The sequence below is a fragment of the Zalophus californianus genome, chromosome 4, assembly GCF_009762305.2.
Source record: "Zalophus californianus isolate mZalCal1 chromosome 4, mZalCal1.pri.v2, whole genome shotgun sequence".
Classification (NCBI taxonomy): Eukaryota; Metazoa; Chordata; class Mammalia; order Carnivora; family Otariidae; genus Zalophus; species Zalophus californianus.
Genome location: NC_045598.1, coordinates 81,280,451 through 81,296,173, shown reverse-complemented (window position 1 = coordinate 81,296,173; position 15,723 = coordinate 81,280,451). Strand labels below are relative to the sequence as shown.

The following is a 15,723-nucleotide window of genomic DNA, read 5'->3' as shown; positions in this document are numbered from 1 at the left end:
AGCCCTATGCGGGGGCTCAATCCCAGGGCCCTGGGATTATGACCTGAGCTGAAGGCAGACGCTTAACGACTGAACCACCCAGGCGCCCCTCCCTCCAATTTCTTTTTCTCTCTTCTCTCTGAGCAGTTCAACAGTGGAATAATATTTTTTTCAATCTTTTTGTGGATGAGCTTTAGTGCTTTTTGCCCACTTTTCCAGATTCCCTTTTTCTTATTTCTCCATTTTCTTTTTTAGATTTTATTCTTTGTTATGGAAAATATCCAACATTTAAAAAAAAGAGAGAGAGAGAGAAAGAGACTAGAATAACAAACCCCACACACCCATCACACGGGTTTAACAAGTATTAACTCATGGCACTCATGGCCAATCTTGTTCCATCCGCTCATCCATTTTATGTATTATTTTTCATCCTTTTTTATTTTAAAAGTAAAACCCAGAAACAAGTATCTAATTTTAAAATAAAAACTTCTCATGTCTTTAGTAGTCTTTGATGCCTTTTTGGATCCACTAGTGTGGTGGACCTTTGCAAACTATTCTACAGCATTTCAAACTTCCCCACATTAAATACTGTAGCTCTCATTATACTTTATAGGTTGTTTCCATTAAATATTCAATGGGTATCTTACTTTGCTGCCAATGAAAATGACCTCTCCCCCTCCTCCTTTAATTATCATTCCTTGAAAGTATTTTTCAGGTAGTTGTGGCTCAGTGTACATAGCATTCAACTAAAGTTGATAACACAATTTATTCAATAATTGGTGGCAGAAACTCCAGATGTAGCCATTACATTGTCAAATCATTCCCTTGTTTCCCTGCCTTTAATTTGCTGCTCTTCCGTGGAAGAAGTGCTTAAAATTCTGTTAAGTTTCTTGGTCTTAATGGGTTCCAGTCGGTGGCCCAAAACAAACACCAACAACACATGGCATGCAGAAGAAAAAAGTTCAGTATCAATCCTCAAATTCCTTTAAGAATAAAAGATTTTTTTTTTAATCCATCAAAGAAAGACATTTGAGCCTCAGCTCTTGTCCACAATGAAAAATTAAACGTTTAATTTCTGGTTTCATTTCCAATTCTACCAAACAATTTTCAGGGCCCACTAAACCAAAATAATTTAACTGAACAACTAATTATAATTAGATACCAAAATTAATCTAAACAATTTCCTAAATCCCTAGCATTTTCCCTGTCCATCTCTTGACTCTTACCACCATCCTCTGTTTATTAAAATACTATTTAATAGAATTGTCTTGAACTTTGTATCCCCACACTGAAAAAGTTCTCAATCTTTTTGGTCTCAGGACCCCTTTACAAAGTAAACTCAGAAATTACTGAGGACCACAAAGACCTTTTGTTTATTTGGATTATGTCAACTGATATTCAAAATACCAGAAATAAAAACCAAGAACTGTTTTAAAAAGAACAAGAACACATCCCATATTCTATTAGCCTTCAGAGTAATGTATGCTAGGTGAGAGTAAGAGTAAAAGACAAATAATATTTTAGTATTGTCATGAATATAGTTTTGACTTTGTTAGAGACCAAGAAATCTCTAGGTATTTTGTGAACCACTGCCATGTATACTTGGGTATATTTTGTACACATGAGGTTAAGAAATGCTAAGGAATTAAAAAAAATACATTTATTCATTTCAAAGAAAATGCTATAAGAGAGTATGGGTATATTAAATAAAAAGAAAAGAAAAAAGAATGTTAGACATGCAGATAGATTACACACTACTGACACTTCCAGAATTAAGCTCTAAGTCATCTATTACTCATCTTTCCCTGTTGACATTTCAAGGAAAATTATTAATTCATGAAATATAAAATACCAATCTACCTAAATTTGATGTATCAATCTAAACACGACAGTCTAAGCTTAATACTTCATTTTTGCAGAAAAGCTTCTTTTGAAATACATCTCTACAATGTCAATATACAATTCAACAATCTCATGAAAACTTCACCAAAATATTCAAAGGTGATAGAAAATTTGTTCTAAGAAACTTTAAATATTCAAGACAACTGTTTTTGAAATACATTTCTTGTTGAAATCTGGGTTTTACAATGAAGGTAGGTAACTTGGTGGCACAAAATTATTTAAAACATCAAGACTTACGGAAAAATGATCACTGAGAATTAAAAGAAAACTGAAATTAATTTAAAATAGTAACTGAAAATTAAAAGTCCAGGCTGGAGTCTTAGTGTGACAGATCGGCAGACTTTTTTTTTTTTTTTAAATGCCAGGAAATGTCACCTTTTATTAACACTGCACTTTAAGTAACAATAAGACTGCAAATTTTCTAGTGAGAAAATGGGTTCAAAGGAGATGCAATTTACCTCCTAGTATGGAGGTAAGGGGAAGCTTAGCAAAAAAGTGGAATGTAAGCTGTGAGATCCCCACTGTCTACTTCATGTCTCCCCACTTTTCGATTTATTATCACTTATCCATTTATAATCTGGGCCACTGTGCTAGTGTGTCAGGTTATATATATATTTTTTAATTTTATTATGTTATGTTAATCACCATACATCATTAGTTTTTGATGTAGTGTTCCATGATTCATTGTTTGAATATAACACCCAGTGCTCCATTCAGTATGTGCCCTCTTTAATACCCATCACCAGGCTAACCCATCCCCCCACCCCTCCAACACCCTCAGTTTGTTTCTCAGAGTCCATAGTCTCATGGTTCGTCTCCCCCTCCGATTTCCCCCCCCTTCATTCTACCAAGTCATTTTTATTCATCTTAGGAAGCCCAGAGTATGGTGTAAGAGTACTTTAAGAGATTAGGGCAGTCACTGTACTTGATGCCACTAGCATGTACTTTTCTTCCACTATTTCCTCCCCGCCGCCCCTCCCCTCCCCAGACTGATAACTTAGAAAAGCTATTTAAGCCATCTTTACACAGTTCTAAATCCCTGGAATTAGTCTTGAGTTTTTACTGGACTTTTAAAGCCTCTAATGAAAGATTCTACAATTTCTCTCAGTATGCTCTTCTCTGAAAAATTACTGTCAATCAGGAAAAAAAAAATTAGGTTTAATCTAAATGTCTTCTACAATAAAAACAACATACAAAATATTTCATGATGCACTATTTACACCACAATGATAAATTCTGAAAAATTCTGTATTTTTCATATTAACTCCTAGCTGTAAGTCAATAAATTTACCATCTTCCCTTTGTAAAAATTGTATAAAACATGTTATATACATTGGCTCCAGCAAAATATTTTTAGCTGTAATTTTAATGATTTACATCTTTAGCTAAGGCAGCAGGTATGCTGGAAAAAACATTATTAATGCATGTTGATGATGAGAGATCAAAAATACCTGTTCTACTTCCAGGACTGTTACAACAAAATAATGTGGAAGAGCTTCATAAACTGCCATACAAAGGTATCACAGGGATACTTTCCATGTGAAATGATCTTCATCAGGTGGGCCACCCAGACATTTTGAGTGACTCGGCAATTTTAAATTGCTCATGTTCGTTCTGACACATTATTATTGCTAACCCTTATTCCACTGAAATGGATGAACACACAGCCATGTACAGGATACAAGGTCCAGTGGGATGAAGGGATATAACTTACTTATCTAGCCCTCTTCCCTTAAGGTCACATAGACATCCTTAATCTTGTTCAGAAGAATTAAACTTTTTGTTAACTTACTTTAAATCATTTACAAAGTTATCTATGATTTTTAATAAAATTTATGTTTTAGATTTACAGAAAAACTGAAGATTCTACAGTTCCTATATAACCTGGGCACTTCTTTTTCCCTCTATTATTAACATCTTACATTACTATAGTTGCTGCAATTAATCAATATTAACTGAAGTCCATACTTTGCCAGACTTCCTTGGTATGCCTCTAATACCCTTTATTGTTCCAGGATCCCATATTACATTTAGTCATGTCTCCTTAGGCTCCTGTTGACTATGACAATTTTATCTATGATTTTTAAAGGTACAGAATTTGTTTTATCCCTTCATTTCCCAACCTAAAACTTCTTTACTCTGGTTCAAGACATCCGGTAGTTGTCTCACATACTACTGAATAGAGGATAGGGGGTGGGACTTTGAGGCCCTTTCTAATTCAGCAAGTATAGGGTCTTGGGTGGGGAGGGCAGTTTTTTACATTTTATTTCCTGATTTGAAACTGAAACTTTCAATTTTGACAAGAATGACAAATGCTATTCTTTCCTGAAACAATCCATTCCTCCTCTTCTACCACCTTCCTTTCAATTCCTTATTTTGCCTGCTGGAATTCTCTTTTCTATCATTAACAACTACATTTTTATTCAATGTGTTCCTTAGAGAAACTTTTTAATTAAAAGCTTGCTTTATCCTAATGAAACTTTTCTTATAACCCTCTCAAAAAGTCATTTTTATCTCCCTAAACCCTTCCCCAAAGGAAGGAAAAAGGATGCATTATTCATCATTTCTACCCTACCATCCAATGTTGCTTTCATACTGCAGTTCTACCACCATCAATTAAGACAGATTCTGCATCCAATCCTTTCTCATCAAAACAACCATCAGGTCACTGGAACATTTCATCTCATCACAGAAAGACTTTAGCACCTGGCTTTATTTCCTCCTCCTCTCCCAGCCCATCATCATCTTGTGATACATCAAACACCCTTGGTTCACAATTTTTTTAAAAACTTCTTTGACAATTTTTACTACATCAATCCATTTTAGCAACTTCTCTTACTACATCTTTGATTTTTCTCTTTTTCCAATATTTAAAATCCCCTTTCCTGACTTCATTCTTCCATCTTTCTCAATTCTCGTACTCCATACAATTACTGAACCCACTTTTGGCCTCTATGTTGAGTAGCTCCCTTTCTATTTTTCCTTGGCTTGACTTTACAATGTAGCCTAAGTGTTTTTTTGATGTTCTTTCAATGCCAGACATGGATAAATCCAATCTTGTATTTTGGCTAAGCTTTCATCTGGGTAAGTAATAGAGTGAAAACATTCCAATTTTAGTATATGTGCTGCTGTAGTGAGCACTAGAGTGAAAACATACATACACACCCCAAAACTGATTCCATAAACATTCTGGTATTTAACATTAGCTGATATCCAAGTCTATCTGCAAGGGTTCTGTACAAACCCATCAGACCTAAGCCCCACATCCTACTCTCAATCTTGGTATGTTCAGCAAGTCTAAGAATGAGATCAGAATTTCCTCAAATTTTTCAACCAACTTCAAAAGTACTCCCTTTCATCTGTTTTCTCCTTTTCCCTTTCTTCATAAAAACATAAAATGGTGAGAAGAAAGAATATGGACTACGTAACTGATGACTTCAGTTCTGGTCCCAGCTCTGCCCCTACATTCCCCCCCCCCCATATTTCTATGTGAGCTTGATAATAATCCCTTCTAGTTCTCACAATGATCCTAAGCAAGCAAGTACTTTTTTATTTTTTTAGGCTCCAGCATTTTCACTATACTCTAGATCCAATCCTTTACAATCAATTCTAGGACTTAAGCTAGCCTTAAAAACAAATACTAGGGGTGCGTGGGTGGCACAGTTGGGTTAAGCGTCCAACTCTTGGTTTCAGTTCAGGTCGTGATCTCAGAGTCTTGAGATCAAGCCATGTGTCAGGCTCCACACTCAACAAGGAGTCTGCTTGAGATTCTCTCTCCTTCTTCTTCTCCCCCTCCGACTCATGCTCTCTAAAATAAGTAAATCTTCAAAAAAACCCCACAAAAAATACTAGTTAATATGAAATGAGCATTCATTGTATGCCAAGCACTATACAAACTGCACTTAACATATTTAATCCTCACAATGGCCTTGTAACACTGTCATTACATCCATTACAAATGTGGAGGCCAAGACAGTGAAGCTGACACAGATTTTGAACTCAGGACATCTGGATTTGGAGCCCGTATGATTATGCATAGTTGCTCAATGCAAACATTTTTCCTCCGGCCCTGTTTTACTGAACTACCCTTCCATTTCTCTTTCCTTTTTTTATAGCACACTTCTTCAAAGAGTAATAAATGCTTTCTTATCATATTTATATCCTTAATCCATTATTTTTATTTATACCCACCCTCATGAATAACCTTATGGGAACTACTGAACTGAATAGGAACTTCTAATTTTAATCCTATTTAATCCCTCAATTTCTTAATTTTTCCCACAATATAAATGTGCACTGCTTAAGTTTCAATTTTAATTTCAAGTCATTAATCCTCTCGCCCTCTTATATCTGAAGAATCTTAAGCCAAGCTTTTAAAATATCACATTGTTCTCCCAATTCACAAGCTCATGGAACTATTGTCCAAGTGGTAGGCAGAATTTCCTACTGTCTAGTGGACTTCTCCCCAAGTTTAATTCTTCATAAGTACTCATATCAATAAGATGCCAAGTACTATTACTTTTTTTTATTATGTTATGTTACTCACCAAACATCATTAGTTTTTGATGTAGTGTTCCATGTAGTACTATTACTTTTATGTTTAATTTTTCCCATATTTGTTTCTCTTCATTCTCATTTCATGTCCCTGGTTTAGAGTCACAACTATATCTTATTTAGACATTAATAGTCAGTCTCCAATATGGCTTGTTAATAAGTGAATGCTTGTCACTCCCTAAACATGATATATACTTTATCACATCTGCTCATGCTGTTTTTTATTCTTATTCATATCCAAATCAAATGGCCTTTGGCCCATAAAACCCTCCAATTTCTCCTTCAGATAATGAGTCTCATTAGACATTTCATTATGTTCTAATATGACACCAACTCTATTACAGATTTCACTTTGCCTCACATTAGAGCTACTCAGATGTTTGCTGCCTCCACCAGACTGTAAACCAGATTACACAACAGAAACCTTCTGAATCCCTGAAGTGCCTAGCACAGTGCTAAAATGAACGCTGAATAATTCAATGAATGAATTAACGAGGATGCCACTGAGGTGAGGCAGAATCCATTCAGAGGTATGAAATGCTCATGCCAATTACTTAACAAGGTTATCAGAAATATCTAGAAAATGAGGCATAGAGAGGAAAGGCAGACTCAGAGAGTAACACCATTAAATTAAAATCAAGATCAACAGGAAAAAAAAGTATAGAAGCTAAAAGGGAAGCGAAATAATGAAGTTAGAAAGAACTCAGGGGGAAAAAGATCGAGAGAAGAACTGAAATGAGATTTCCTATATGTTACCTATTGTTTTCTTGGTGTATCTTTAGAGGAACTAGTGAAAATCTACCTAATTTTCACCTGCTTTAGATAGAGGCACATTTTATACTGTGGTCACACACACAGTTATTATTCTATCAATTACAGAAGCAGCAGTAACATACTGGCTTTTCTTTGTTTCAGCCATACTATATATATATATATATATATATATATATATATATATAACTGTCAACTCTTAAAAACCAACACTTTTTCAAAATAAAATCTACAGTCTGATTTAATTTAAACCTACCTTTTATATCCAAAGGCTAGCGTTGGTTACTACTGAATTCAGGCTGTTTAGCCTGAAAAATATGAACAGTAACACTAGAATAAATTCAAATCTCTGACAGACTGTCTTGAAAATAAAGGTAAATAAAATTTCTTAAAACTATACCTGAGAACAATATAATGGGTGAACCTAACAGATTATTTCAAGCAAAGGCTATGTGATCATCCATTAAGAACTTTATATGAAGATTTTATCCTGGATAGTTAAAAGGCAGTCTACGAATAACATTGTAGCCCTACAGGAATAAGCTTATCCTATTTGAGAATGCTGGGGAATAAGTAAATATGCACTGACATGGTAACCTTATTTCTTCTAATGTTCATATCACACCTGTGGCCCATTATACTTCCAAAGTATGCAACTACCACCAACATTTCCCTTACCAAGAAAACAAAAATAATTCAACACACAGTCATTCAAATATTATTTAAATAGGACTCAAAGAGTTAAACTAAAGGTTATTGCTTCAAGTTAATTTATGATTTAGAAGTTAAAATTTTATCCATTGACAGGTATTTTAAATGAACAATTCTATCTCAGCTCATTACTTCTTTTCTAAACTAACATTTTAAAGACTGAGAAACTAATATTTTAAAAATTCAGCCATAGCAAAATGGAGGATAGTTCAATAATCCAAAGAACTCATCTAAGAATGCACTCGTAGAGAAGTTTCAACTTAACTTCTATAGTTTCTTACTTCTTACATGTTAAAACAGATATGAAATGAGAAAGCCAAAGTTATGGGACAGTGAGTTAGTACAGGTATTTTCATGTGACTTCTGACCAAAAATATGATACATTGAACATGATAAAATACTACTTTTCTAATTATATGGCTTTTAAAAAAATTTTTAATGTTAAGGCATTCAGTGATACACTCTAAAAATCTATGTAGCTTAATATTTCTAGGAAGTATTTCTAGAATGTTTGTGTATTTGTAATTGTTTTAGTTTTTGTTGGACGATGACTTGCAAATGCGTCTGTAGTAGATGAATTATTCAGTCTGATTTTATGACCATAATTTTCTTTGCTATAATGCAGTCTTATAATGAGATATTATAGATTAGGGCTTTGCTAAAATTAAGATTTTAGTTTTTAAGTTTTAATGTACATTTTGTGAAAATGTAAAAATACAAACTCAGTTTACTATATTTTGGTTTGTGTGTTATATATATATATATATCTATTTTGGATTCAATTTTGAAGGGACACATGAACAATACTTTTGATTTTTCAATCATATAATAACCAGGTTAAACACTGAATGGGCTTGGCAACAAAAAAACAATCTGTCTTGGCAACAGAAAACACCTTAGTATATGGGGGAAAAAAGGAATTAGTATATGGGGGAAAATTAAAATTATAGGACTTACATATTTACTACATGTATGACATTGTTCTATTATTAACTCCACAGGGGAAAAGAAGACAGGCTAAAAGGCCCAGCTAATCTATAGTATATTTTATTCAATTGTTTGTTAGGAGCATGAACTTTGGAGCCAGACTGAGAGAATGCCTATCTCAGCCACTCACTAATTACAGGAATATGAGCACACTGCTAATCTTTTTGTGTCCCAGTTACTAAATCTATGAAGTGGGGGACAATAAGAATAATTTCATTTAGGGATAATGTGAGGATAACTCACAAGGGCTAAGAATGATGTGGGCACTTAATACATATTCAAGAAATGGCTAGTGATTAGTATCCATATGCATCAGACAACCTTTTGGTTCCAGGCATTGAGACAATTTCATTCTAAGCCATAGTATTTCATGTGTTTTTGCTACATGATATATGAAGAACTGTAGCAATTATGGTGGCACCTAAGTAACTCCTTTTAAACTAGCAATTTTCTAAATATTTATTTCTATCACAGGAATTACCCCAAAAGATCTAGGCATTTTGATAGTGGAGCCAAATTTTTATAGGGAAAACAAATAGTGGTAGAAAAAAACAGCTAACCCCTTCTACCTATACCAATCATCTACAAGACCCCACCTTTTAGAAACTGGTATAAAGTATACTTAAGACTCATTTCGACCACCATTTCTTTTTAGAAAAGTCTACTTAATGGCCTACATACCACAATAATTAACTGAAAGTAGCCTTATAAATTCATGAAAATCCCAGGTGGTAATTTTGTTCTTCCTAAGCTCTGTGGCTATTGAATGGTTCAGTAGAAAAACAAGTAAGAATTTCCAAAAGGCATTCACCTTGGAGGATACTAAAACACCCTAATTTAGTAAATAATATCTAAAAGACAACAATGAATATCTTATTTTCTAAAAACACACATGGGAAAACATAGGCATCATTTAAATATAAGAAAACATATGAATACTGCTCTATTAGCTCACTGCTACATACTAATTTCCAATTAGTCTAGCTTTGCAGTTTCCCCCCTCATCACTCTACTGTAATAGCACATATAAAATACCCATGTTTCACAAAAGATGTTTGTTTTCATTGCACATCCTATAGAATCATATTTAAAAACTATAAACAGACTACACATACACATGGATACAAGGAAAACATCACCTAAGGGATTTTAATCCTTTGAGAAAACTCACACTCATATCTGTGGATCATTTTTTTTTCTCTCACAATTAACTACAAGAGAGAAGTGTATATTCTAGTGGTATTTAGTAAGGAAATACTAATGCTTCCTGGTTATTTTAGGGGGATGAATTCCTTCTCGAGAGAAACAGATCTAAATTTTAATTAACTCTGTTTAGTCCCTTATCCACCACCCATTCCCTTTTTTGAACCACTAAGACCAAAATAAAAAATATTACATTAATAAACAAAACAGCTCATTTCTGGACTAAAGTCACTATCTCAAACCACTCTGGGGCTATCAGAACCTGGAGGCAACCTACAGTTTCTAGAGTTTAAAGCAGTACTGGGAAGAAGCTAGGCTGTACACCCATTCATACACTGGTTTAAAAATTAGTGAAAAATCAAAAGCTGGGCATCAATTTCTTCCGCCAAAAACAAACAAATGCAAGAATTTAACTGTCCTGTACAAACCATATTACAAGATAAACAGCCCTAGTTGATGAAGGAAAACTCTGTAAAGATTTTCAACTAATTAATATAGAGAAATGTGAATTAAGGGAGAAAGGCAACATTCACAACCCCCAAATGAAATAAATTAACGCACCAATCTTTGGTGGATACTACTCAAGCCATTAGAGAAATATAATGGAAGGCTCAGAATGTCACCTCCTGAACCACAATCTATCTTAAAGCATCACTAAACATGGGATAACCAGATGTTTTATGCTTCCAATTGAGATACAGTATCAAACACAAGAACACCTATAAAGTATTCTTGCTTGAAAAATATAAATAAATACCACAACCTAAATCTAATCAAGCTTTTGGAGCTAACTTCTGGTTTACATAAAAAAACGCAAGGAACAAGTTGACACTACAAAGAAACAGCCACACCAATCAAGACTGTAGGACTTTTTCTCAAAATAACTAGGTTTCTTCATTAAGTCAGAGGAACTGAGAGTGAAGAGGAAGGCAGAGAACTATCACAGATTAATAGTGGCTTAGGAGAAATAACAACCAAATGCCATGTATGGCCCTTGAGAGGATCCTATTCTGAACAAATCAACTCTTAAAATACATTTTTTGAGATGACTGGGGAAATTTGAAGATGGATTGGGTATTCAATGACATTAAGAAATTACTGTCAAACTTGATGGGTATGATAATCATATTATGGTTTGATAAGAAAATGTCATTATTGTAAAGATATTATGATAATGTTTGAGATGACATGACATGATGTCAAGGATTTGCTTCAAAATACAATAGAAAAAATGAGCAGATAAAACAAGTGTAGAAACTACTAAATCAAGATGATGCGAATGTGGGATTCACTACATTGCTATATGATGACTGAACTCTTTGACAGTAAAAAGTTTTTTAAAATTACCATGTGAATAAGCCATTCAAAAGTAACAAAACAAGATTCAGAAATCACTTAAAAATAACTTTAAAAGAATATTTTAAAGCTTACTTGTTAATTTTATGTATCACAAACACAGAAGAAAACAAATTCAATTTAACAGCTAAACAATGTTCTATCAGAACAATTATACCAAGATATATTTATTTGGCATGAATAAACAAAGTATAAAATACTGTTTAACAAGCTATAAAGAAGTTTTCTGAGAAAACTTAACTTTGTTAAAGAAAACTTTTTAACTTTGTTAAAAAGCTAAAATTTAGCATCTAAAAATTACAAACTTTTCTCTATAGCAGTAATTATCAATTTCTATTACACAGTAAAATCATCTTGAGATCTTAAAAAAACTACAAACTCCTAGAACTCACTATTCATGATTCTCAGTCTAGGGTAGGGCCTGGTGATTTCAATGTGCAGAAAAACTTGAGATACTGTTCTATGGAACTACAGATTTACCTTCATGAACAAAGGTTTGTTATAGCTGTTTTCCATTATCAATTATTTTAAGGTCAACAGATTTCTCATAAAAAATTTGTTTTGCCTTTCTGTTAAGGCCATATGATGAGATGGCTGACTGCTACTTTATTCAACTCAAAATGCATAGAAAGCTCTAACATAAGTATTCTTTGTACAAATTATCTTCCCTAATTCTGAAAAGGTAGACAACAAGATCATGAAAAATTACTTCTAGCAATTTTTCTAAAAGTGATCCACCCCTTAATAAATTAACTGCACTTCTTAAACATGATAAAATGATCATAGTAACGATGTCTCAATTTATAAATCTCAAGGATTTTTATCACTTTGTTCTATGAAGTAGAATATGTGAATAACTAATAGTCTGCCAGGTTTGTGATTATGTATTTAGATGTCAGATTTCTAATTAATTACAAAGCCCTCAGTTTTCCTTCTTGAAAAAATTAATTTTCTGAGACACTATAACCCCTAGTTACTAAAAGGAAAACAGAAGCCAGGTATAAAAGCTAGTCTTAAAAAAATTACTGTGTAGGGGCGCCTGGGTGGCTCAGCTGGTTAAGCGACTGCCTTCGGCTCACGTCATGATCCTGGAGTCCCTGGATCGAGTCCCGCATCGGGCTCCCTGCCCAGCAGGGAGTCTGCTTCTCCCTCTGACCCTCCCCCCTCTCATGTGCTTTCTCTCTCTCATTCTCTCCCTCTCAAATAAATAAAATCTTTAAAAAAAATTACTGTGTAAAATAAACCAATTAAAATATATTGATTCCAAATTCAGTCAAGTTCTTAGATATAAAAATTATACAAGGTAAAGTGAATCCCCCTAAATATTTGCAGAAAAGAAGGATCACCTAGTTATTTGTGTTCTTACAGAATCTTTGAAATAAAGAGAGATCTATTATTTCATTTTGAACAAGTACTGTTTGAGGAAGACTCAGCAGGAAATGGATCTCACTGATACCAGTTTGTTGTATGCTGAAGTCACCTGACTTAATAAATTTCACTAGAGGCAAATAAACATAGAAAAGATTTAGTTACCATTCCAGAAGACGTGACCTCACTAAAGTAATACTGAATGTTACTATAAAGGGTGTTTGAAAACTACTTTAAAAGGCAAAACACAAGTGGTTCCTTATAAAGATCACAATATCCACAAATGTGTGGGGCGAAAAAGTTAACTTCACGTCCCATAGATGGACATTTTTGGATTGAGATAAATTATTTAAAAATAATTTTCCTATAAACTGGCTAGTTTAAAATATTGTGAATCAAGTTGAAGACTCAGCTCTTATGAAGTATGAATACCGTGAATACACATTTTACATGTATTGTACATCCCAATAGAAAGAACTTAGACAACTAATTCAGAGACTTGTAAATGTCTAATAAGCATTTGAAATTTATAAGCTAGCTCATAAAATAAAAATTAAAATAACAGTTTGACACATTCGTATTCCTATCAAATTAATATCCTAACAAATCCAAAATATAATACTCAATGCTGATAGGCAAAAAAGTAGAATAGCCAGCCTCATAGATCATTCATATTAATATCATCTTTTTAGAAAGAAATTTGCAGTAAGAATCAGGAGTCTCTAACATTTTCTTTGACCTGATAAATCTAGCTCTAGGAATCTAGTCTCAGGAAATAATCTGAAAGACAAAAAAGTTATGTACAGGGTGTTTGTAACAATGCTATATATATGTTAATAAAAAGTATGGAAGTAGATTAAATGTCCAATAAAGGTACTTTCAAAAGTACTATAAATCCACTAGCATGCTAGACAGCTATTAAAATTTTTTAAAAATTCTTACTAATAATTACAATAAAACATAACACAGAACTGCACATACAGTGTGATTTTAATTTTGTATAAAATTACATATTTACATAGAAAATAAAAGAAAAAATGGTTACCTCTTGTAAATTATCAAAACTACCAGAGTCCATAGCATTATTTGATTTTTGAAACTTTTAACTTATCTAACATTCAAAAAATATCTGGGGATACTTAATATAAAAACCCAGTTATAACAAGATGCAAAACCATTAAAACAGGTAAATGATGAAGTCATTTAGTAAAAAAAAAGGTGAATTCACATTATCTTCACTCTTTCTTATCAGAGTGCAGAAATAAAGATATACTGAAATATTCAAAATAGAGCTAGAAAATGAAGACAAATTTATTAAGTAGTGAACTTTACTCATATGCTTTTAATGCAAAAAATGCAGAACACCTGAAAAATGAATAATAAATGTATAGAGGAGGATACAATGATGCCAGGGCTTCATAATCTTCTATGAGAAAGACATTTCATTACTACTTAAAAGAAATTTCACCAGGGCCATGAGGTTACAAGGAAAACAGAGATGAATTCCCTAGAAGAATCCAGGTGACTTCTAACCAGGACTCCACCCAGAATCCAAACACACACAGACACGTCTCACTATACCCAAATGGGCAAAACACACAAACTCCTTCAAGTCCAAGGAAGGGATTGTTATGGTCCTGTGCTTGATGCTAGCTGGAATTTCTTGATATTTTACACTAAGCTGTTTAATGACCTGGATGTGAATTTTTAAACTTCTCAGAAACTGCATGTAAAATCTTGAATTTATCTACTTTGTGTTAAGGATTAAATAATGTATCTGTTCCAGCAGATCTACTGTGCCTAGTAGAATGCCTAGGACCTGGGAGTTATTCAATAAACGCTGTTTTTCTCTTCTATAAAATAATACAATTTCTATCAGTAAATAATTTAAGAATCTATAGTAATAATTATAAGCAAAGACCATGTATCACTCATTGTCCCACTCTTGACTTTACCTTTAAAAATGGTACACTATGAAATAGTCAACAAGCCAAGTTGAGGGAATAAAGGCTTAAACTAAGCCCACACAGTGATAAAGAGATTCTGTTAGAAAAGAATGTTATTAACCTAAAGAATGTGTTAAAATCATGATAAACAATTATGGTTTGTTTGTGCTAGATGTATTAGAAAATCAGAATAAAGGGTCAATTCTGTCTGAAGTTACCAGAATTAATTTCAAATATCAATTGCTTCTCTTGTGCATAAGGTGTCTCTGTTCATGGATGTATCACTTATATTACTACATACTTATAATGGATAGCACAAGTGTTACATATCTACAGTAAATATGTATCTACTTGTAAGAATTACTTCATTATAATATACTTTTACTGAGACATAAACTGAACTATAAGAGCTAGTTTATAACTCATCAATCTTCAGTTCCAAATGGACAGAAACTTTAATTTAAAGATAATCTTACACATATATAAGAAACCAAGAATTTCCCAAACACAGCAAATAAAACTATAAAATTTCATCTTAAGTTATAAATCACTTCACTCATTTCATTTGCAAAATAACACTTTCCCCTATTTTTTCTTCATCTTGATTCCATCAACTAGTAGTTGCAAATTTTTGCATTGTTTTTCTTGTCTGTGTGAGGTGAGTCAGATCCATTGTAGAATGAGGTGAAATATAAATAATTTAAGACAAAATGTGAATACCAAAATAAATTTTATAGAAAATCCTTCCTAGTTTAAATTGTTTTTTAAGAGACAGGCTATAACATGTGTTGAAAAAAATCCATATGACTACTTCCATTACATGTTTTGCCTGTTCACTTTTCACTGTTTCTATGCAGTGCTAAATTATAACCATTAGATTAGCTCTAAAGAATATACACAAGGACTCTAAAACTGGCCTTAGACCTAGACAGTGTGACATCAAATT

At 33.1% G+C, this 15,723-nt stretch overlaps 1 protein-coding gene across 4 annotated transcripts in view; it reads right to left on the bottom strand.

Annotated features, from left to right (window-relative positions):
- The window catches only part of PTBP2 (polypyrimidine tract binding protein 2), an 84,442-nt gene that overhangs the window by 12,141 nt on the left and 56,578 nt on the right, over positions 1–15,723 (bottom strand). The gene's annotated exons all lie outside the window — the stretch shown is intronic.